This window comes from Neolamprologus multifasciatus, chromosome 1, assembly GCF_963576455.1.
Source record: "Neolamprologus multifasciatus chromosome 1, fNeoMul1.2, whole genome shotgun sequence".
In the NCBI taxonomy this organism is placed as follows: Eukaryota; Metazoa; Chordata; class Actinopteri; order Cichliformes; family Cichlidae; genus Neolamprologus; species Neolamprologus multifasciatus.
The window spans coordinates 27,365,433-27,388,344 of NC_140439.1; the positions used below are offsets into that span (position 1 = coordinate 27,365,433).

The 22,912-nt window shown below is 39.4% G+C and overlaps 1 protein-coding gene across 1 annotated transcript in view; it reads left to right on the top strand.

Moving 5' to 3' along the window:
• Positions 1–22,912, top strand: part of LOC146525896 (talin-2-like) — a 101,508-nt gene that overhangs the window by 14,012 nt on the left and 64,584 nt on the right. The window contains 1 exon segment of the mRNA XM_085164291.1: positions 13,364–13,411. The gene's annotated coding sequence lies outside the window, so the exon portion shown is untranslated.

Sequence of the window (22,912 nt, forward strand, 5' to 3'; positions counted from 1 at the left end):
TGGCAACCTCTGATTAATAGGGAAATATGTGGATTCCCCAACTGGTTGGCGAGTGGTTCCTCCTCTCCTCAGGTTAATTTGATTGCAATGGTGTTACTGCATAAAAAGCTTCCCTGTGATTGCTTTGGTTGCTAGTAGATTGCGAGTTGCCCATTGTTTGCATGGCTAAGCGGTAGTGAAACTGAAATGGAGACAATTTGTCTTCAAAGTAAAGGTTTTGCCAATTTGTCACTGGATAGTCATTTTTCCCTGTCAGCTGGAGGTTGCCAGGGGGTCACTGACCAGTTCTGTGGGCTTCAGTGATTGGGACATAACATATAACAGCGGCAGTGCACCAAAATAGTGATCCTCATTTACATACACTAGTACTTTATTCAAAAATATAAACTAGATATATATCAGCTGAACAACTGAAGCTAAAAGTTGTTTTAAAAACTAACTTTTAAGTTTTATAGGATGTCAATTTAAAGGCATCTTACAGTGATATATTTGGACCACATCAAGTAAAAATATAGAGAGAGCAGTGACGGGAAAAATTAGAATGCCATGATTTGTTTTTATTTTTTAAAGGTCATCTTTATTGTAGGGGGTGGGAGGTTGAGTAAGGAAGCGCATGGGTTCCCTCTTACTGGAATGATAAAATCTTCTTGATTTTGATCTGTCATACTACAAGCAGCAGTCTGTTCAATAGGCATTTCATAAATCTGCGCTCCGCTAGTCTCCTCAGCTTTATTTTGCTCAAATATTCTTTATTTTCATAAGGTTGGTCAGATAGCAGGTGGAAATTTGTTGCTGGCCGCTGTCAAGAAAAATGTTCATGCAGGGGCTCAGTCTGGATTTTGAACTGGTGACAGGCACTGCTATCATGCTGGGTTTATATGCCAGTTACAAGTGGCAGATGGGATTTGTTTTTTTTGGTTTTTGATCTGTTTTCCAAGATATCAAGTGCAGCTTGTTCCTTGATTAGAGTTTTGTTAAGTGTGTTGCCAAGCCTTATTTTTAATGCAGCTGTGTGAGCAGGTGAATACTCACGAGAAACCTGGGACCCTTGCGTACTTTGGACTGCCATGCATTCCAATGATTTTCTTCACCTTGCATGGATTTACTAAGGCAGGCTGTGCTCACCTGAAACAGACATTTTTTTTCCCTTTTATTGGAGGGAATTTCCTTTTTAATACACAGATGGTCACTGAGACGAACAGTCTGGTACTACTTGCATTTTTATTGAGAGACAAGAACAAAAAAGCACTTTTCTGTCCATTAAAATGGCTGCAATACATATTTCTATATTAACAAAAAGAGGCTGATAATAAGTCTACAGAGAATTATAAAATGACTGGATTTTTCCTAAGCTACATGTCGTTTTTACCAAAACCACTCTATACTATGCAGCACAAAACAGCAGGAGGAAAGTTAGCAACTACCTTGTGAACATAGTGGAATACGTAGGAGCCAAAGAGAGAGAGATTTCCCTTAGAAGTTGATCAACACTAATAACAGATCTGTCACAAGCATGGTTTGAATGGCATTGTCACCATGGCTGCTAATTCCTGTACTTGTGGTATGTTGCGCATGCTTTGACTTTTAGTTCCAGGCTCAAAGAAAACTTCAAAAACCCTTCCTTTATGACTAATAGACCAAAAAAAGTTAGGTTAAAGAGGCTTTTCTATCCACATCATACAAAGTACAAACATTCGACTTTTCTCATATTTCAACTCTGACGCTGGTCCATTAACATCAGAGAGCATAAAAGACAGTTCGTGTACTTAAGGCAGACAGACCTATCAGAGGATATGAATGAAATTCCCCCACGAGTATAGCCTAAACTTGGTTTTACAAAACATGAGCTGAAGTCAAATTTTTTTGCTTCCAGCTATTTCCACCAGCCCTCTGTGTCCCGTAAAGCCTGATTGAACATTATAAGATTCCAAAGACATAGATGGAGCTGGTCAAAACAATGGGGAAAAAAAATTACTATCCGAACCTTTCCCCACCCATTCTCCTACACTAGTAATAATCAAGTGATTAATGATATTAATGTCATTTTTTTCCTGTTAATGAAACAATGTCAGCTTACATTATTTATGGGACACGTGTATCCTTACTGTAAGACTGGACCATAACTATTGTGACCCCCAATCATTAAACTAACAAATTAAGGCTACATGTTTCCTGATAACTCTGAAAACAGATTTTATGGTACCATATAAGGCTGTGATTAGATAAATTATCTTTACAGTGGAACAGACTATTCAACCTTATATCAGCAACCCAGACTGCAGATTTGTAATATTAATTAGCAGTGAATTATTGCTGCTATTATGTTGAAGGACTTCCGTCGTCACAGATGTTTGGACCTTCTAATCTCAAGGTCGAGATCAAGGTTAAACTTCCATCACCTCTAAAACACTGTGGTAGGGATTGTATAAGTTGCTTAAATATGGATGTCGGGACTTTAAATGTTCATAATTGTCACATTGACCATATTTTATTTGTTCTGATTTGCCCCAAATCTCATCTAATAAAAACAAACAAACAACAAACCCTTTGTATCTGTCATTAATGTCATCAACTCCTCCGGGTATGTAACATGCTAAGAATTCATAGTGCTGGTTGCCTCCTTCCCTCCTGTCTCTTCCTTTGGTCTGGTTGTGGTATTCCTGCTGAAAGATAAGCTGTCCTGGAATCAGCCCCAGTCTGCTGACCTCGCAGGAAACAGTAGCTGTGCCACCCCCCACAACCCCCCCCCCCCCTTAATGGTTTCTCTCTTTATCTCACCTTCTCTTTTTTTTTCTTCCCCCCTTCGAATCCAACTCTCTCTTAATTCTTACAGCCCTATCTCTTCCCAAGCCTGTGGTTAGCGAGCATGTCAACACCTCGGCTCCGACCCAGCCACATGGATGAAATGACACAGGTTGGGCTCACTAGGCTGTAAATCAGCACAGACATCTGGTAAATGGATGAAGTGTGGTGCATAGAGGGCCGGGATATTCACACTGCCTGTGTGACATTTTGAATTTTTAGCATTGTGTTTGTCTGGGTATCTAAAAAATTGACTCCTCTTGCATGATTTGTGATGACAGGAAATGGGTCACCGTGCCTTAACTTAGCTTGAGTTTAGTATTACTGTCACTTGCGTATAAAACATAATACGATCAACAACCCTGCCAAGATGCTTCCTACACCACTAGAATTATAGTGTTACTACAATGCTAAATGAGGTACTTAAGGACAATTTCCTCTTCATTTATACTTCTGTGCTTTTACACTACAAATGCTGTGAGTGCTGTAGCCAGCATTTTGTTCCATCTGTTAATTTTAATTATTTTTACATACATTAGATTATTACACTAATTAGATAATGACTTTGCATGTCGTTTTGACACGTGTAGTTTAGCCTATAAATCAGTTTCTAATATATTAAATGGCTGACCAAGACCTGGTTGTCAGCATGGATTGGATAATGGATAATGTGTTCAATAATACCAAGAAGAAATTTGACACCAGTTAGATTCTAACTACAACGATTTGGTCTGTAAGCTCAAGATGGCTTAAATATGATAGAGCAACACTGATATGCTAGCTGAATGACATCAGCAGTAGTGCTGGGCCGTTTCATACCATTCATGGTAATACCAGTATAATGTTGGGCAACGATAAGAAAATGAAATATCGCGATAGAATATGGGTAAAACGCACATGCACAGTGCCTTTTTTTCATATGCACATGGTGGAAAAAGCATGGTGGCGATGGAGAATGAAAAGGGCGAAAGCGGATCGTTGAACGAAACGAATGAACCAGAATTGGTTTGTAAAAATGCTTCAACTTCAGTGGTGTGGAACTGGTTTAGCTCTCGTCCGTCAGATACACAACAAAGCAGTATTTTTGGTAGAGCATGCTAGCGGGCCGTCGTTATTACCATGTTTTTTGCCACATACGGAACACTTAAAATCAATCCTTTGATTTTTCTGAAAATCGACAGTGCCCCTTATAATCCAATGGGCCTTATGTATGAATTCTGGTTGTTTACTGACCTCAAAACGATGTTATGTGGTACACGGCGCTGGAAAATCTGTCAAATGTTTTAGTACGACTTTGCTAAGCTACGAAGCCGCACCGCTTGATGGATTGTCGGAGCATTACGGCTATCATAGGCAGGAGCCTCACGGAGTGATACGTACTGTGCTTCAACATAATATTACCGTGTTGTGTGTGTATAACCTCTTTTAAGCTTTGTGGATATTATACATGGTTATGCTGAGGATATGTCGGCCACTGGAAATGCCTTTTGGTTAAACTGTCAGCAAGGAATTTGCATTTGCACTGTTAAATTTTTATATAACTTTAATGCACATAAAAGCTGCTTGTTTAAGTGAAAATACCTTGATGGTTTTGGGTTTTTTTTGCACTAATAAAGTTGTGGAGTTGTAAAGTATTTTGTCTATTGTCAGTGATATTGTCAGTTATATCGTTACCCCAAATTTTCTAATGTATGTCATGATAAATATTTTTTCATATCACCCTGCTCTAATCAGCAGTAATGTGGATATTGTATTTTAAAAACAAAGGTCAGGTTGTTAGAATTAAATGCAGTCTTTGTTATAATTCCTCTGTCTTCAAACGATGGGATCTTAAAATCGAGAAGCATGTGTGCACGAGTGTGTGCACGCTCACCACCTTGTCTGCTTTCTGTTGCCAGAAACTCTCCAAACAATTCATAGCATTTAATGTAGTATGAGGTGAATTGGGAGCGGCTCTTGCCTTCTCCTAACAATAGAACTGACAAGCAAGGGGTCAGGCCTTCACTTTGCAGACGGCTCTGAAAAACTGGGCTTGGAGTAGCTGAATTGTTCACCCACAATAGGCAGTCGGAGGCCTGTAAGTCACTTTACCTCCCATGTCATGTTTTTCTTCTCCTTTGCTGTGCCTGGGCCTCAGAGCAGCCAGCAGACTGCTTTTTAATTGGTTTTCCTGCCTGTTTGTCGGCTTACCTGCCAGGAACTGTTATCACATCCACTTGTCCTGAAATTGCTGCATACACTTTTTGGGGTGGGGGGGTGTTTGCTTTAAGAAAGTGTCACGCCTGAAAAAAAAACTCCACTTCGAAAACCTTGACTGCAAATGCAGGTAATGAAAAAGATGAAGGGTGGCTCAGCAGTACTTTTGCTGGTTTAAACATGTGTCAATCCATATACTGTAGCTCGTAGCCGCATTGCTTTTTGAAGGCCAAAATGACTAGAGCTACAGCAGCAGACCGTTAAGTGTCTGTTTGCAGCTGTCCATCCAATGAGCGGATTAGAGGACTCCCATATCTGTGCGGCTGAGATGCAAAAGAAGATTAGGTCAGCAGCTCATGAGGAAGGTTGGACCATCCTAATCTGCAAGACTGCCAGACTGAGACATGGCTTTTTAAACCGGTGATTTCTTGTACCTTGTAAATAATGTACTGACCCTGGCGGCCATGTTGATGAGCACATTTAAAGCCCGAGAGGACCAAAAGGAAAAAGAAGCCACCTATTCTGTGGTGTAATGCAGCGGTCCCCAACCTTTTTTGCGCCACGGACAATACGGACTTTTTTTGTGCCTGACAATATTTTCACGGACCGGCCTTTAAGGTGTCGCGGATAAATACCACAAAATAAAACTAGTACCGGTACCAAAAAAAAGAAGATTGATTCATAACACACGTGAAAAGACCCAGGAAAACCGGCACGAAATGATATCGTCGTGTTGGTGTTGTTCCCAGATCAACATAGTAAATGTTGTTCCAGGATCAACATTGCAAGTGACCAATCAGAATGCTGTGACGTCATACTTTGGCGACTTCGGGAAAAACCGCCGTAAAACAAAAAACTGTACTTAAGCTGCGAGAAACCGCCTCTGTCCGCCGATCACTGGACCCTGACCCTAACCCTTTAATAAACGCTAAGCAGAATTGATATTGTCCTTGCAACATTGGAACTTCATAAAAGCATGAAGGGCTTGGCGCGCCAAAGAATAATGTCACAAGAATGTGATTGGTCACTTGCAATGTTGATCCTGAAACAACATTTACTATGTCGTTCCAGGAACAACACCAACACGACGATATCAGATCATCCGGAAAACCGAGTTAAGGAAAAAAAAAAAAAAAGGATAACAAAATAACGCTAAAAACCCTGAAAACCATACATTTCACACCCGAGTCTCACTCTCACGGCCCAGTACCAAATGACTCACGGACCGGTACCAGTCCGTGGCCTGGGGGTTGGGGACTGCTGGTGTAATGTGTCAAAAATAAAAAGCTCCCTCCAATCAAGGCACTCATCGATTACATTTTCTCAAGTAACTTCTGTAGCTTTCTTACTAGATTTGATGTTCACACAGTACTGTTGGTACTGTTTTGGGCCTTTATCAGCTGTTCTGGCACATATAAGAGCTTTATTATTATTTTGCCAGCAGTGAGTGGCAACATTTTTGCTGTGTATTGACCAAAGTAACAATGGATAGTAGCTCTAGATTAGTCCAGTGGTGAAGCTTTGCTATACCAAAGCAATTGGTGTTTTTCCCATCAAGATGTTAGCTCCAAATGCAGTACAGGATTGTGCAAAGTGATCAGAAGGTGTAACCAGAGTACAGGATGTATCACACCCTGCCAAGGAGTACAAAAGTATGATTAGAATCAAGCTGCTCAGCTATGCTGTGACTGCTTAGCAGCTGGTATCTTTATGTCCAGCAAAACCTGCTTGAAACACTGGACCAAGGCCCAGATTTTTACCTCTGAAACTTGGTGAGCTTCTTCAGAAACCATTTTTAAGACAGATGGACAGCAAAAAAAAAAGAGAAAAAAAGTTACGACATGATATTTATGTCGATTTAATATTGATATTATTTTTCTGCCAATTTGATTTGTGCATTTGCATTATCTAATGTTAAATGTTCCATAAAGCCTTTTGTTTGATGGTTGCTCTGTTCTGTTTTATGATGGTGAAAAAGGAAGGATCTTGTTGACTTGGCCAGTCTTTAATGTTTCAGCTTTTTCAGGGATTTTTTTTAGGGCAGATTTACTTCTAGGGATGGATGACGGTTAATAAACAAGTGAAATGTGAAGTGAATGTAATTAAGAAGAAAACTTTGTACATCCATCCATTTTTTTTTTCTCTGCTCCAATTCAGGGTCACGGGGTGCTGGAGCCTATTCTAGCTAAAACAGGGCAAGAGGCTGTGTACAACCTGGACAGGTTGCCAGTTTGTTGCAGGGCTAAAACAGACACCATTCACACTCACATTCACACCTTTGGGTAATTTAGAATCACCTATTAACCTAACCCGACTGACTGCATGTCTGTCGGCTGCAGATATGGTGAGAACATGCAAGCGCCACACAGAAAGGGCCTGGTCAGATGGTGGATTCGAACCCAGGACCTTCTTGCAGTGAGGCAACAGTGCTAACCACGGCACCTGAAGATGTGCTTCATAAATTTATAATTGTATGATTTTATTATTTGTACATTCACATTATTTGAATAGTTTTAGTTTCTTTCTGCTTCTTTTTGATAGTTTTCCTCAGGTGTCTGTGCTTTTGTCATTTCAGTTCTTATTGTTTGGCAGCTGCTCACAGAAACTTGGCAGCAGGAACTTTAAATAGGAGTATTTCATTGCACTATTGTTGGTGGATGTAGCTTTCGAAAAGCAATTACACAAATGATATTTAGATTTATTTTTAGTATATAGAGAGCAACTCGGATTTCCAGTTTGTGTGTTGTCTTTTTTTGCCTCTTGTCTAAATACACTTTAGCTTCATGGGGATAAATATCTTTCTGAGTGGATAAAGTTGAGTTTTAATAGCAACTAATTGCAGATTCTTTTTTGTCTTTTACCCCTTTTTTAGGGGGTCATTTTACATGTTTTGTCAGCAGAAATCCTGTGAAACGGGGGTTTCATAACGGGGTTTCCAGTGTTCAGCCAGAGAATAATAGCGGCCTCTTCAAGCTAAAACAAAACCAACCAGTGTAAATCACAAATGTAAACACATTTTTGGCACTCTGCCCCCCCAACTCGGCCAGGGTGGTTTTGATTCCATTCATGGAACTGGGAGTCGGCCTGAACACAGACGAGAATCTGTGTAATTGAATTAGTAGCCGTGCCTACCCTCCACCCGCACCCCCCATCCTCACCACTCCCCACTATCTGGAAAGGCAGAGCTAATCAGTGAGAATCTCTGCCCTCCCCAGAGAGGGTTGAATGGTTGCCTTGTATAGAAGAGAGATGAGAGAGGCTCTGGTGTGTGTGTCTCAGTTTTTGTCTAATTGTGGTTGTGCAGAGACTGTCTATACGTAGACCAGATTAAATGGTGTGTCTGGAGACCGGGCTTCTGACCTCCTAACCCCTGTGTAACAACTGTGTGTATGTGTGCTTGCATATGATGCAAAGCACCAGCTGTTCCCCAGATGTCATGCCAAAAAAAGGGGGGGGGAAAGAAGAGAATTAAGGGGGGGAGGGGGGGACTCCAAACTGAAGGAAGGGTGATAAGGCCCTGTATTTATTATTATGTTTAATTTCCTAGTGAAAATGTGTTTATTCTTATAGAGGGCATGCACTGTGTTGCACTAGATGTCTTGCATAATTTAATATAAGCATTTCTGCCACTGTATTACAAGTCTGGGCCTAAATTGACCACCTGGTAGACCAAAGCACTAGGGGACTTTTCCCCCCCCTTCTCCTGTATACCACAGCTCCAACTGTTGGGTTAGATAATATGTTATTAGCGTGATTTTAAACAATGGCTCGTTTGAACTTAAACTTTTGCCTCTTCATCTCATATCCATCACTTTTAATTCACCTCTGTCTGCCTGTCTCTCTCATCACGCTGTACAGAGATACATCTGTATTATTTTAAAAAAGGAGCTGAAGGGTTTTTTTTTTCATGGTGGGATCGAACTGTAAGCTGCAAAACTTTGTTCCTTTTCAGCATTATGTTAATGGAACACACGTCAGCAGAACAGTATGATTTGTGTTTATAAAGATTGGCATGCAGAGAAAACCAGTGCAGGTACAGGGAGAACATGCACCTTTTGCAAAGAAAGGCTTTAGAGAGCCATGCGATTCAAACGTCGAACCTTCTAACCACTGAATCACTAAATGTTTTTTGCTCTGGTTGATATTAGTGAAACGCGAGCTGGCATTTGCACCGAAAGGTCACGTTATCTGCTTCACACAGGTGGTACGGATTAAAATATATCTGTTTACTTTTACTTCATGGACTTTTTTTCATCAATTAGTTCTGTTGCAGGGTTTCATCCTGTCATATCTTGAGTTCTCTAAAGGTCTATTTTTTATTTTTTTTATATTTATTGATTTTTCTGGAGGCAAGCTCTATTTTTTTTTTTTTTTAGTGCAGTTATAGTTCTAGTCGCTTCCAGTGAGGGTAATGGATAGTCTTCTCTTCACATACAAAGTGTGCTGAAAGAACACAGACGATTAGTCAGTATCTTCAATGCTGGGATGTCTACCATGACTTAGGACTATCAGTGCTCCCCTACTGACATATAAACAGCAGGAGCATCATCCAGAAGTTGTTTTCCCATCAGCATTGCTCCTAAAAAAACAAAACCCATTCTCTACAATGAGCTGACAATTTCAGTCTGTGGTTTATAGACGGGTTGTTTATGGAACAAAGATTATCCCTGCTATTACATCTGTGGGTTTTTTCAGGTAGTAGTGCTATGGTTTTATCGAGACACTTCTGTTTTGTGAAGCTATTTGGAGCCAGGGTTTGCTGTTGATGGTAGTGGTAGATCTGCCTGTCATTGACGCCGAGCCACTTGTTTTGCTAATTGAATGTAATTAGGGTTGTTTGATTTATTGGATGGATTTCAAATTATAATAAGCTTCCATGTACTTGAGAAGAAAATATTTGGCCATGATTTGGGATTCACAATCTTTCTATTTGCAAGTCAATTTCAGATTGTAATACAGGACAATTGCATTGCAAGCGCATTTATTGTCATGAAGCTAACACTTAACTTCATATTTAAGGTGCAGAGAGCAACAAAAATGAGAATAATAAGTCTTCCAAAATGTCAAACTATTCCTTTGAGCAAGACTGTGTTTGTGCAAATCTCTGAAGAATTTGGTAAATATGTGAATGAGCAATGCTCCCCCTCAGTAAACAGCTGCCACTGATCTTTGAGATGGCCTGGATGAAGGAACTTAGCACCCAGCCCCGAGTTTTTAGAGGAGAGCTTCAGTAGCAGTTGTGTTTGTTGTAAACTTGTTTAAGATAATTCATTTCAATTTGCTTAATGGCAAACATCATCTCCTGTTGATAGTTTGATGCTGGGGCATCATAGTGGGCAGCTTAATTAAAGGCCTCCTTTTTGGGCTTTTCCTAGGCAACACACTGTCAGCTTGTCCCCACTCTGTCCTCTTCTACACCGTGTTATTAATGAAACAAGCAGGACTGAACAATGAGGTCCCCAGTGGTGCATTGTGCTTCCAAAGGTTGCCTTCAGCAATGCACCACACCTCTGGAAACCCCAGGGATACCTTGTGAGAGTTTCCCCTACTCAGTTATAACTTCCTGCAGCCTTATTTATTTATTGGACTAATTAAGCTAGAACAAAAATATCCTAAAGTAAAGTGTGGTTTTTAAGCACATAGTTGCTACTTATGCTTGTGGTGACCCCTGGGAGTTTCCTAAATCAAGCATGTTGAATTTTGCTCAAAGCAACTCCCCTCAGACTCATATGAAAGAATTATAGGAGTGCAAATATGTGTCTAGTTGTCTCTCTTTAAGTACCTTGTTTAATTTGTGTCCTTAATTGTTTTCCTTGAGGCATTACCAATGATTCTTTTCATGTTTTTTTTAAATTGTTGTTTGATCTGTGTCAAAGTTTCCTTTTCATTTTCTAATGTGTCTTTAATAGGAGACACTGTTAAATGTCATTTAATAACCATCTATTATCACAAGGTATAAACATTGGGGAACAGTGTACCATTTTATGCAAAACTGTAATTTGAATATTAAAGTAAGACACTGTTACTTCTCCTGCTACTTTGCTAAACTGAGCAGTGTGATTCTTTGAAATGATGCTGCACATGTAGCGACAACTAGAAAATTACTCACATCTGATGCATCTTGGAGCTAGTATGTTAATAGCAGTAGGCTATATTAGCCACTACTAGGAAAAGATGCAGTGGGGTTGACAGTGTTCCCAGATTTTGTTAGGCTATTTGCATGTTCTTTTGCCTTGTCTGTGTACAGTGGTGACATTCATCTCTGCTTGAGGCTATCAGCTATAACTAGTGGCTAATTCTGCTAGCATAACACACTGGAAATCGTTGGGGGAAAATAGCTTGTTATTGTTGAAAGCGGTGTTTCTGTCCTTGAGGCTATGAGTTTATATGCTAGTAGATGCTGATGTAGGCTACTTTAGCTACTATTAGCATAATAACCCAAAAACTAAAGTGGTTTGTGGCACCTAGCTTTTCAGTTGAAAGTAGATTTCTATCGCTGCTTAAGGCTATCAGCTTGTATGCAAGTAGCAGCTAATGGCGCTGCTTAGCAGGAAACTCTGTAAACACCTTGAGGCAACTGTTGTTGTCATGTGGTGCTATAGAAATAAAATTAAACTGACTAACTTGCCAACAGGGATTTAACCCCCCCCAAAAAAAATAAAATAAAGATAAATAAATAAATAAAAATTCTAGTGAATTAACCTATTAGTTGAGTGTATGTTCTGCTTTACAGGCATGCTTGAAACTAGTGGTTTATATGCTATTAGTATTTAATATAGGCTACTTTAGCCACTAGCATACTGGAATCTCTCAAGCTGTTGGAAGTCAAGTAGCAAAAAGTTTAATTGTTTCTGTCAAGGCAGAAGGAGCTAAATTTAAAAAAAAAAAAAGAAAAGTCATCAAAACAAGAGTGTGTGGGTGCATGCTGCTTTCCTGGCCTTTTTTCCTCTTTGTTTCATTCTTTTAATGAACATTTGATATCATAAAGTTTGATTTATTACCTCCTTAGTGGGACTGGAGAAGTGAGTCATTGTGTGAATCAGTTGCCTCCCAGTAAGAAACCTAAACCCTTCTTCAACTCACTGCCAATGTCAGCGAGTCAATAATACTCAGGGGGCAGATTGCCTGAGCAAAAGCCAAGCTCCAGTGGAGTCTGATGATTAAGCAGGTAATCAGAATCATTAGCAGCACTGGCCAGTGTTTGCTTTCATCAGTATGCAGCCCCTTGGAGTTGCCTTTCCTAATATCACACTGTTTGTACCGCTTGGATGTATTAATTGACGGATAGTTCTGGCTTCCTGTGAAACGTACTTTATCTTTTCACATTTTGCTGTATGTGAAAACGAATAACTTCATTGGGGTATAGGATTACAAGGATGTCGCATTCTCACACTCAAGACGACTGTGCAGTAATGCAAGTGACGGTGTTACCGCAGTGTGTGCAGAGCCTCCCGTGGGAGAGAGGACAGGCATGACAGTGTGCCTGCAGCGTGCTGGTTTACCCTTCGATGATCCACCTTAAGAGTGTCTCTCACTTGTCCACCCATCAGTCCTCCTCCCTGTCTGGAGCCACTGCAGCCAGTTGTCATTAACTCTGGCTGTGGGCATGATATTGTACTGCCTGGGCAGGTGTAATAATCCATGCTGCCTGTTGTGAAATGTTCTGGCTGTCTTGCTGTATTGATCAGCCCTGAACATTTGGAAACTGTAGCTGTAGAAAAATACTGCATATACAGCTATAGCACAGATTAAATTTGCTGTCTTTTTTTGTGGTAGATTGTTTGTACCTTTGTATCCTTGGACATTGCTTTTTTTTCATTTTCTTAATGAACAAACCTCAAATGTTTTAGCCTGATATACCTGTAAAGTGCAGTCTTCACATGAAGTAGGTCATTTTAAACCACAATGTTGTTGGTTAAACATCATTTAGTCAAAATGCCTGACTGCTGTGTAATAAGCGTGCTACATAGTTGTAACTAGTAATTTTTTTGACATTTAAAATATTCTAGTTAAACTGTTCTGCTTTTTTTTTTTTTTATTGACTTATTTGCATCTGTTTAGTTAACTGAATGCATCTTCCTCTTTGTTCTTAACAGCAAGAAAGTAATTATTGTGCATATCCTAATTATGCTTTGCCTGGAGTGTATTTTATCCTTATTTGCTGTTAAATATGTCATAGCCTGTTACACATATCTAAAAGTATAGGCCTAGGTATTTTGTTTCAGTGGAGCATGAATACTCCTGCTGTGAATCCATTGCTTTAATCACTGTATAGATTAACATTTGTAATTATCTTTTGTATGTAAGTCTATATTTTTGCATTCTGCAAATGTGGCTCATAAATATCCTCCTTTCTGTTTTTCAGCTGTGAAGATCAGCAGATATCCAGGGCTGCATTTTCCTGAGCAATAAGGTAAGAGGCTGTTAATGGAGATGTGGTGCACACATATAGTGACAGAAAAGCTTTTAAATCACATGTCTGGACTGTGGCTGGATAGATTGGGAGGGGGGGAAAAAAGAAGTCATTACAGATGGTACACAACACCACTTACGAAAGAGAAGTAGCTGAAAATGTGTGATTTGGCTTTTCATTAAATTAAATTAAAGTGTGAAATCACACATTTGGATAATTGTAATCTGCTTTGCAGTTTTGACTTTTATGCTGTACTGAGACAGATTGGACACCAATGAAATTTTCCCAGTGGCAAGCTCTTACTTTGCTACCAATGCTAGAGGATGAATATGAAATTCATTCACTTTAAAAGGTACAGTTTGCTAGTACTGTGTTGAACCCCGTCTTGCCTTCAGATATTCCTTAATTCTGTATGGCATAGGTGCTGGAAACGTTCTTCAGAGATTTTATTCCATATTGACACGATAGCGTCACGTAGTCGCTGCAGATTTGTCCGCTCTACATCCATGATGGAAATCTGCCATTCCAACAGTTTGAGAATCTGATAACTGTAGAGCCATTTCAGTACAGTGAACTCATTGACAAGAAATGTGTTTGAGTTTCTAGTCGTAAAGGTTGCTGATAAAGATTTAAAACAAGCTTATTTGGTATTGAGAGGCCGAAAGTATGCCAAGAAAATATCTTCCACACAGTTACATTATAACAACCAGCCTGAACCTTTGGCACAAGGCTGGATGGATCCATGCTGCCATGTTGTTCACGCCAAATTCTGACCCTACAATCCAAATGTTGCAGCAGAATTCAAGACCGATCACATGTGGCAATGTTTTTCCATTCATCTGTTCTTCAGTTTGATGAGCCTCAGTTTCATGTTTTTAGCTGAAAGGACCTCAGTGTGCTCAGTCTGGTCATTGTCAAATTTTTGACCTCCACAAGGCATTTTCACCAAGTGAACTGCTGTTCAACAACCACGCCATTTCTTTTCCATTCTGATGCTTGCGTTGACCAGATGAGTTGAATCCACTGAGTTGCCTGCATGTGATTAGCTGACTACATAGTTAAATTAGCGATCAGCTACCTGATAAAATATCCAGTTTGTGTATATTGTAGAAGACGTGCTACTTTGTGTTAATGGAACCTATACAGTTAGGTTGCTGCTCTGTCGCGTGCTACATGTTTGTTCTGACGAGGCTTATCGGGATGATCAGGAGTAGCTTCCAGCTGCCGGGGAGCCATATGGAAGCACACTAAATGATTTCTAGTAGTGTTGCTTTTATCTGCTGTTTGGAGTTGCAGCAGCAGCATCTTTAGTTTTACTGTATTTTCTGCCCTTTTATTTTTCAGTGGTTTTTTTTTTTCTCTCTGTTTCCATTATTGTCATTCTCTTCACTTACACGATTACAGGTTCACAGTGAAAGCTTAAGCACTTCACCTGTACAGCTCACTCTAAAGCATTACACACCAGTCGAGGGAGCTGCTGAAACTAAACAGTCTACTTCCGCTCCATTTGTGTGTTTACCCAGCAAAGGGGGAGAGTGTGTAAGCAAGACACACCTGGTACAATTTATCAGTTACTCTGTGATCTTTTCTGTGGACACTCGAGATTATGCCGTTTACATTCAACTAACTAATAGTCAGTAGACTTTACAATATATTAAATTGTGTTTGCCTGTATACAGACCTCTCTAACAGCACACAATAATGTACATTTTCAAGTTGACTCAATGTGCTGCTTTCTGGGGGCAATTAACTAGGCAACATCTGGTGCCCAACTCCTTTGTAACTATGCTCCACTCCGCAAATGAGTTTACAGTTTCTGTGTGTTTTAGTTTTCCAGCAATTAATGAGCTCGGATGTTGATTTGTACCAAGCTTCAATAAACAGGCAGATCTCAATGTAATCAGATGTGCTTAAAGTGTAATCCTTAATTATAATCCAGCTATAGGTTAAGAATCGGCTTTTTGAAGTGATGACATGTTAATTACGCTGCTGTTTTGTCTCTTGCTGTGCCTGCTAAAAAATTGCTTCTTTTGCCTTTGGCGTTGACTGTTGTTTAACGCCCGAGAGACAGCTGAAAACAAATCGGTGTCCTGCAGAGTGTTTGACATTTGCATGTTTTTGTAGCGTAACCCAGATTTAAAGGGGTTTCCCCATTCATTTAACAAAGCATTACATTTGAAAATGGTAGTGTATCTTAGTTTTAATATGGTGGGATGTTCAGAATTGAGCTGCCAGTAAAGAGAGAGACAGAGAGGAGGAGGGGGACAAGGAATTTGTATCTCAGTCCAAACTTTTCCTTAAAAGTCTTTATATCTGTCATGGCTCAGCTAGTTTGTGTGATCCTAGCCTCCTCCAGCTGTTCAGTACTCTGTTTGCTCTCACATGATTAGTCCAGCATGAGCTCAGTTTGTGAAGCTGTGAGCAGATGAACCTTTTGATAGACGGCGCATACAGTATATAGACCAGCTTTGGCTGTCTTAATGATTGCCACAAAATATATTTATAAAAATATTAGTTTGAGTTCAGGATCCTTTCTTCACATTTTGCAGAATTTAAAGGTGATGAATGTGAAATGTATAAGATTTTACTGCAGCTTGCTTTCCAGCATTGACACAAACAACAGCAGTGGGTTTCCCTGTATCTTGCATTGTGAGGGCTGTTTATCCTTATTCACATCCTAACGGCTACCAACTAAACTACACTACACTTCCTTGGATCTCCGGCAATACACCAAAATAGGGTGAAGCAGACGGTTGCTGAAAAATGTAGACACAAAGGTGCCTTTATTTGTTAGTAACTTTATCTCAGTAGATGAGCAAAGAAGCAGTCTGAGCTAGCAACAGATCAGGTTTCCATAATTTATTAATTTTCCAAGGTATTATGTGACATCCTCACATGCTTTTTCCACATGCTGTGGAAGCACCTCTGCTCTGCTACTCATGAGACAGCAACCTTTCTAAGTTATTTTTTAAATCCATACTCTGTTTCTTTTTATCACTGCCAATTGTTTTAGTTCTGTTTCTCTTTGCATGGCCGACATATTGCATTCTAAACACGGCAACTGTTGCCGATGGTACAGCCCTGAGTGGATGTATTGTTGCACTGTCAGCCTCTTTCTTGCCAGGAAAGATTCATTAATTGTAAATGGAACTAATAATGCTGTGAAGATACAGATTTTATTCTATTATGTAGTCTTATTATGGGAACTGTTGTGCTGGATATGAAGAGCCTAATGTTTCCAGGCACATCAACCCAAAATTCTGGGTTGGACTATCTTGGTGCTATATTCGTCCATGTTTGACCCAATGCTGGATTACTGAAATAAGTCACTTTTAACCCAGCAGCTTTGTCTTTTTCCTTGCAGTATATAATTTTGATTTATATTGTTATTGCACTCTTTTGAAACAATATACTAATGAATGAATGAACTAACTAATGAACTAACAACAATATTATATAAATATAAATGTTTAAATTACAGATATATTTTTGTACAGTATCAGTATCAGTTGATCTGATACCTTGCAGCTGAGGTTGTCTAACCATGATGATATGGTATGTCACTATGGTGACTGTAAAGCAGTGGTTACAACTGACTATGACCAGATGTTGTGGAATTAGTGAGTCAGAGCGGCATCATTCAACAGCAATGGCAAGTATTTCTTAAACAAGGAGCGCTGTGCTGAGGAAGAAGTGATTTCACAGTCGGCATAGCAGAAGCCTGCCTGCTTGATGCTGTGATATTTGTAGCAATGCTATATGTACTTTCTATTTAAATACCCTTAGTTTATTGTTGTTGTTTCTAGGACTGTCTGTGATTTCAGAAAGTAAAATGCTACTGATGAGCAGAGTAGGCAATGTGACTATTTTTTTTGGTTTGTCAACAAACAGATGAAATATTTATTTATTTTTATATGAGAATTGGTCTTACTCCCCCTGTGAAGTGAATGGTTCTCGGCCACATCCCACCCTGACTGTTTCAAGCTATCGCTGAATTCCTTCCACAACAAGACATTTTACTGGCAAGTAGTTGGTCATGCCTCCTGGTGGGTGAGACTGAGGCCATCGTCACACCAGCTAACTGACACCATTATAGTGAATCACCTGTTTTTCCAGTCAGAGTGACTGTGCCATTGGGAAGGGTTGTGTAATCGGAATTGCATCACTGCCAAATAGAGGGGGGCCTCAGAGTCTGGAAATCCTTTGGCCTTCTTGGCATTCAAATCAACCCGACTATCATGGGTATTCTCCCCTGGATTTCTTGTTTTCTTTTGGGGGGTTTTTGTTTTTGTTTTTTATCTTTATATGTTTTTGTTATGGGTTATTAAAAAAAATCAGTCTGTTTTTTATAGATTTACAGTGAAATAGCTACAAATTCAATAAATGCAGCCACTTTCAGCATGCTAAAATAAAAAAATGTCGCATGTACTTTGGACCTTGAATGTTAATATTGTCACTTATGTATAAATTGGCTTGATACTGATCGTTTCTATTTGATCTCTAGTGACACTTTCATCCGTGATTATATCTTTGTTCATCAGTGTCGGCCCTAAGTTGGAGTCGGCACTGCTACACTAATGACTTAACTACTATTTGCATTCATCCAAACAGTATTCAAACTGAAGATCTTGTGCTATTACAGATGGACGTGGAATTATTATGGAGAAAAGTGACTAATGGAAATTATCTGACATCAGGGATTATCCTCAGACTTTAACGAAACCAGTCACACGTGAAACACAATCCATCCAATAAACGTTAAAAGCATATAAAGCAGAGATTATATGAACGTTTAGTGAATGGCAGACTTTATTGGTTACAATGTCATCACTGTAAAGTGTTTTGAGAAATAAGTATGAAAATCACATTGTAAAAAATAAAAATAAAAGGTTTACATTTTTGGTAGACTTGACAGCAGTGCATATGAGAATAAATGGCATATTGAGCTTTGGTTATACTTTGTTGCGCACAAATATGATATCATATTGGAGCCATGATAGCCGAAGAGTCACTCCTGTTATACTTCCTTGAAGTCCGCTTGTAGGCCTTTGCTGCCCGGATGCGTAGTTGGCGCATTGTAATGTAAATTCTCCCATACAAATCTGCACAGTCACGTGGGGTCCACCCAGATCCTTGAACTCATTGTCTGATGATGAAATTTAAGTCACTCGGACCTGAGCGGACCATAGCAGACAAAGCACAATCAAGGCTTTAAATCCACATGTTAAATCCATCAGCTCCCCAGTACAATGTCTGATTAGACTGATTTGCACTATTGTAAGAATAGCACAGGTAATGGGCCAAGAAGCTCCCTTAGCTAAACCAAACTGAATATTTTCAGTTGTGAAAGTGAATCTAATGTGGACTTTCTCTCGTCGTGTACTACATCTGAGAAAGGACAACTTCAGCAAGCTTCTTCACCTTATTCTCCCGATAAGTATTCTCCCGATTGTCCCGAGCTCTTATGTCTTGTTGTACACTCAGCTGCGCAAACTGGCTCCATAATATCTTTGCACTATTTACCAGAGACTTGTTGAAAGTAGGATGTGTCATATTCTGATCCTGGTCTGGATTTAGCACGGAAAGCTCTGTTTGTCTTTGAACTGAGTAATGGTGTAATTTATTGCATGGTTTGCCTTCAAAGTAAAAGCTGTGCCTCGATAAATGTTGTGTTTCTGATGCATTTGTTTACCAAAGCTGATATTCTCCAAAGTTTGTCTTACCTGTAAAAGCCAAAAGTGAGAGTACTTTTTACATGTTAAATTTGAATGTATAATATTACAGCTGATTTCTAAAGCTGCTTGCAAGTGTAAAAATTGTTAAAATCTTTTAAATGTGAATTATTTCCTCGGACTTCTTAAGAATAGCAGTGCAAAATGGAAATAGTTAAAATACAAGCCCTTAGTGTAGGTTGAGCTATAACTCATCCTTTTTACTTGAGTCATTTTTAAATTGGTTCCCTATAGCAGATCTCCCCCTACGCCACTGGCTTTACATAACGAGATATAGATCAGCTCGGTTCTGTTTCGAGACAAATTGCAGCCTGTCAGAAGGAATGTGGGTAAAGAAAAGTAGATGGACAAATGCACATTCATGCACAGAGATATGTCCGCGCCTGCTTGTCTGTTCAGAACCTGCAAAGCTTGAAAGAACGACAACAAATGTGGAGTGAGTCACATTTGTGTCAAATCTCTAACAGGCAGGGTGGTCTGTCAATGGTTTGGTGACTCTTGGATTTTTGGCTCTCTGATGGATGTTGCCCAGCTGTCCTCTGTGGTTTTCAGATGGGATGAGAGGAAGTGGTGCTGTCCACTGAGATCTGTGTTCAATTATGTCTGAGAGGAAGATGAGCTTTATAGACCTCTGACCAGTCTTTGTATTTACATTGTTCTCTATATGAGGATGACCCTTCATTCATTTTATTATTATTGGGGTTTTTTATTATTATATTTTAATGTATCTTTTTTAATAGTGCTACTTCTGCTTGATGCAGTTCTTTAGACAACAGCAGCTAAAAAAGAAACGATGGCAGTGAATTGGATTTTGGGTCTTTTAATAATCTGGTAACCTGGAACGACAAGGTGGGCACTGGTAGCGTCTTTGAAATGGCCTTGCTGTTGTAAAAAGATTGTGTTAGAATGAGTTTTGTCCTTCACTTTATTTCGGTACACACACATACACATTTTCTTTTTGTGATGTGTGGCTGCAGTTGTCTGCCACGATGGGTTGAATCATGGATTTTGGCAACATGCTACACCCAGTTTGAGATGAGAAAAATAGGAGGGGATGTTATTAATCAGTTTTGTGTAATTCCCAAATAAGATTTCACTCTGTGTTTAGCTTTCTGCTGTACTGTTTATGCTTTTTAGGATATCACAAAGAACTTTGATACTTATATTTTGAGTTTGACTTACAAATTTGTTGGTCAAAGTAGGCTGACGAGTCTATAAAAGTATGTCATTCATTATGTACTACTTCTTCATTCTGCTTTCAAGAGCTATAAATCAAATAAAAAGAATAGAATTGGTCGTTAATAGAATGTATAGCATTTATTTAGGGTATAAAAATAGCTTTGGCTGCTTTCTTGACTGAGTTTAATCTTTGAATAATTTTTGCTTTAACAGATGAGACGCACACACATATTGTTTGAATATCGGCATTAGCAGATACTGGCCCTTCTCACTGAAACTGACCGGTTGGAAAATACAATATAACATGTTGCTGATATTTCTCTGGTTTCTTGAATTCTGCGCTGGATAAATGTTCAAAAAATTTTGTGAAAAGCTGAAAGAATTGAAACGGCAAATATTTCTTTACCAAAGGGGGAACTGAATAACTGCCAATTAAAAAACAAACAAACAAGAAAAGTATTTATACTTGACAAATTGTAATTTTAAACATTTTTCAGAAATATAATAATCAGTGCACCCTCTGTGCAGAACCTCCTTACTGTCTCCATAGGAGTTAAGAGGGTAAATAGCAACTGGGTGCTAGCAACTGGGTGCTATTAGTCAAGTGCACTTGATTAACTGATCATCAACAAGTGTGAGCACTGCTATATAAGTAGAAGTTTTGGCAGTTTACTGGTCCAGAGCATTCATGTGTGTGTTAACAAAATGCCACGATGTTCAGCCCAGTGCAGTGCTCAGAGAAGTTGGAAAAACCCTCAAACTACATCTGAGACGCTACAGGCCTCAGTTAGTATGTTAAATGTCATCGTTCATGACAGCACAATTAGAAAAACACAGAGGGGCTGCCAGAAAGCCTGTTCTCTCTTAAAAAACACACACACACGCACACGCACACGCACACACATACACACGGTGGCATGTCTTAGGTTCACAAAGTTGCATCTGAACAAAGCACAAAACTTGTGAATCAACTTTGAACCAAGCTTCTTCACTTTGCTCTCACTGGTCCACGGTGGAGATGATGTGGCCATCTCATGACGCACAAAGTGGTCATGATGCACAGTAGCATATTTGTGCTGGTAAGTGGTGTTTGGGTTTTGCCAAACCCCTCATACCAAGCATGAGGTTGAGGGGTGATCACTGGGATTCATTTACAGGACCTGGGGCATTGCAGTCATTGAGTTGACCACGAACTCCTCTGTATTGAGGTTTCTCATGTGACATCACGCACACATTACTCAAGAGTTGTTTGCCTTATTGGGTGTGATGCAATTACCAATTATTGAGGAAAAATATGTATTGACTGTCAGCGGTTCTGACGGTTCGGACTCTGGCTACTTGCTGATTGCAGTGATTACTTGTATTTTTTGTTTGTTTGTGTTGCTCTGCAAATACTTGCTAAGCTGAGGTTGGTAGAGCATAAACAAATTCAACACACACTAGAAATGGACAAGGTTTGCCTTCAAAGTAAAAGCTGTGCCTCAGCACTACAGCCAGCATGCTTCATAATGCGTAACTTTTATTTTGGTGACAAACTGTCAATTTCTGGTTTGTACTACACTTTTCACAGTTTCATTGCAGCACAGAGAGTAGTTAGCCAGTGTTTGTAGACGGGTATGTAATTTCCATTCAAAGTAAATGCTGTGGTAAGACCTTAAGAGAGGCTCTGGATAAATGCATGACTGCAAACACGAATGAACTGAAGCGACGCTTTAAAGCGTGCCAAAATTTCTCCACATAGATGTGAAAGGTTGATAAAATTGTAAAAAAAAAGAAAAGTAATCACTTCAAGTTATTGCCTGCTAAAGGTGGTTCAACAACTTCCTAAATCATGGGGTGTACTTAGTTTTTTGTTTTTTTATAGAACCGCATAAAGTCTTGTGAAAACTTTTTTTTCCACGTGAATATCAGACAAACAGTGTTTTCTCATTTTAATGCCTTATAAAGCAGATCAGATGATAGTCGAGCCACAACCTGCATCTGTAACCATAGCAACCTGTATTTGAACAAATCCTTGAGTAGCAATGGAGTTGTTAGAGGCTGAATCCATATTCTAAATAGAAAACAAAAGCTGTGGTCTTTACTTGAAAACTGCAGTGTGGGAGTAAGTGAGGGTTGTAATGCAAGATTAAGTCCGAGTATTGGCTCGGAAAAGAGAAGTCTTACACAGCCACGTTTGTTTTCAAGTACCCGTCAAAGCTGATATCCATATGACAAATTGAGCCAAATGATGGGGGTGACTGTGGTTTGGCTTCATATTTTGAATAGATTCAAATAGACTCCCTACTTCTAGTTAAGAGGCTGATATGGTCCAGGTTCACATCACTCAAGATTTTCAGTTCCCGGAAATATTAGTAACAGCTTGAGCAATTTTTTCCGTTAACTTTTATTTACTTAATGTAGGCAAACACAACAAAAAACAGGGTAATGATAATAAATGATCATGCTGACTGTGTTTCACACTGCCTCATTATGTTGAATGTGTTGCAGTTGTGGGACTGTTTGCCTCTCTTCTTTGCTTGCATGAAACCCGACACCTGCACAAGAGCCGCTGCCGACAGAGATGCATCACCTGCCTGGCTTAGCTGTT